At 41.6% G+C, this 2,625-nt stretch overlaps 1 long non-coding RNA gene across 2 annotated transcripts; it reads left to right on the top strand.

The window, feature by feature from the left end:
- The first annotated feature begins 1,079 nt into the window (after positions 1-1,079).
- LOC123177089 (uncharacterized) lies at positions 1,080-2,619 on the top strand. 2 transcript variants are annotated; one of them, XR_006488766.1, is made up of 4 exons: positions 1,080-1,374; positions 1,479-1,589; positions 1,993-2,047; positions 2,136-2,619. It is a non-coding gene; the product is annotated as an uncharacterized lncRNA (long non-coding RNA). The 2 variants fall into 2 exon arrangements; XR_006488767.1 differs by lacking the exon at positions 1,479-1,589.
- Positions 2,620-2,625: the final 6 nt, after the last annotated feature.

A 2,625-nucleotide genomic window follows, 5' to 3' on the forward strand; every position in this document is an offset into this window, starting at 1 on the left:
CATATGTAATAAGCCAGCCCTTATGAGGAATTCAGTTTCTGCTACTACCATCACGAGAAACAGGCTTTGAAATGGCTGTTATTTTGAGGCCTGGGAGAAACATTAACCCGAGGATCTTGAATATTAACTAGTCATGTACTTATGACCTGACAATATCATTAACATTGTTTGTCTTATAGGATTTGCGTCAGTTTGATAAACATCAGCTGGAACTTGTTCCGTCAAAGAAACTGATTGAGCAGAACTTTCATCTGAAGACTAGGTAACAGAAAGTTCAGCACAAACAAATTGAGCAGAAACTTTAATCATCCTTATCAATGGGGAAGATTACAAGTTCTTTGGCTAGCGATCAGCCTAGAAAGTTCACACCAAAAGACGTCTGTACATCACGCTGTTGTTCATTGATTGATCCCGCAAAAAAAAATCAATTTGAACATGCACCGCCTGTCCCGAGCCTAGTGTTTGAGCACTTCCACTTGCTCCTCGAAATAGGCTTTCACCGCACTTCATAAAAAAACTAACATCTGTACATCCAAGATCACAGTCTCAAAGCAAATATGACGGCTGGGGCATCTGCACAATCACGCCCAAAAAAACATGAAAGAAACTAGGAAAATATCCACCGAGTGGCAGCCGACAAGGCGGCCCTAAGAAGACGATAAGCAACATGCGATAGCCAGAAGCACATCCAGCATAAGCCTAAGCCGATCGCGGTCACGTAGCTGAGAGAGCATATCCGAATTTCTGATTGCTAAAATAATGAATATATTTGGACTGATAAACAGAGGCGATAACAACTCTGTGCTTCACCTGCTTTTATGTCCAGTACATCAGATTTCGAAACATTAACTACTGTTAGTATAAAAACAGAAGGGAGGCATTGGGTAGAGGTTGTTGGAGTTAAACCCGACGTAGTCGCCGTATCCGGATCGTATACGGAACAATCGCCTAGATGTACACGTACATGTATGTGAGCCCGAGTAGGACTAGTGTTAGATACCGATTCGGTTTGCTAGTACTAGCTAGGCTGATATATATATGTACGTATACCCCCTGTAAACTTGTACCGAACCGTGGAGTTGATTCAATAAAGAAAACAAGGCTCGAGACGAGCCTTTGGCGATCAATATTGTTTCGGCGTGTGCGTACATGAGCTATTAGCTGGAATCGATCTAGTTTCCGCAGTAGTGCAATTAGTACTAGTACGTCTCTGACAAAGGAATCGATCGGAGACTGGTGCTAGCTTTGTACGTGCACATCTTGCCGCTTGGGGCAGAAACCAAGCTAGTCAGCGTGGCTTCGCTTCGTTGTTGTTCGTCGTCGGTCGTATCGCCATCGCCGGAAGTACTCGGCGTCGGGACTGAGCCAACAGAGGTGATTCTCTTTGCACTCATTTTTCTATTATGTGGAAGAAGGGAAAAACCCATAATACTTACCGAATCTATTATATCTGAATTCATTTTTCTATTATCTGAAAGAAAATGGAAATCGTATATCAGAAGAAAACTGCTAGAGTATGGGCTGAAGGGCCTGCACAAAATACAGATATGCAATAGGCTTGTGTATTGCGGTGAATAGGACATCTTCGGGTAATGAGATATTTACAAAACCTATCAGAAATTCTTGTTGTCTATTGTTTCTAAATTTACATTTATTTCTAATCTGTCAAATATATAGTTTCATAGAAGTAAGTGAAGATCTTAAAACTGTCTGTGAGTCTATAGTGTCATTATATCATTTGGAGTATCTGTTAATGAATTCAGCTATTTAGGTTTTAGTGTAACCAAGCACGCACGGCGACAAACTCTAAGCAATGGTTTGTCTTCACACATTGGTAACCTGCTGTTAGCTCAGCTCTATCTATGATTGGCTTTGCTGTATGCATCTCTCCACTAGCAGTCCACACATTACCATCTATGAATGGTATGTTGCAAGCATCACAAAAAAAGTTATCAAATGTCAAGCCCACTGATAAACCCGCTCTTTGTTCAGCTCCTTTATCCAAGGGCGTACCCACGTTCAACCTCAGGGATGCACAGGACACCAGGTCCAAGACTTTTCATTCCTATATTTCAAGTATACTATATTGTGTGACACCCCATTTTTAGATGAGTGATTTACACATTGGAAACCAGGTCATTTTCTCGCTGGGTCCGCCCCTGTATCGGGTAGCATTTCATGCATTTCCAGCTAGCACTTTTGGCTCCAGAACTTCAACAGTAGCAGGAGCAGAGTCAAATCCGATAACATATCAAGATAGCAAGTTAAAACCAACTCTGAGTATGCACGTGCTGTCCACTCTGCTTCAAATACCAGCATTTGCCTTTTCGAGCTCAGAAAACAACAGCTTTGGGTTCAGGTCTCCTGTGCTGGCTCATCCTTAACTGTGCCTGATATAAGTCTGTTCAGAAGTATCTCAAGCTTCAGTAACCCCTTTGCAGATATATGTTGTCGCAAACATCGGCTTCAAATCAAGCTTCACATTTTGAGGTAATGGGGTTCCGGTACCAAATTTTTGCAATCACCGTGAGATTTTCGTAGTACTGTGTTTGACTAGTTTACCAAGTAATTTATAGGAAATTAGACCAAAATACAAGACGGAGTTTACCATTGCCAACTTTTATC

The sequence above is a fragment of the Triticum aestivum genome, unplaced genomic scaffold (genome assembly GCF_018294505.1).
Source record: "Triticum aestivum cultivar Chinese Spring unplaced genomic scaffold, IWGSC CS RefSeq v2.1 scaffold37944, whole genome shotgun sequence".
NCBI classification, from domain to species: Eukaryota; Viridiplantae; Streptophyta; class Magnoliopsida; order Poales; family Poaceae; genus Triticum; species Triticum aestivum.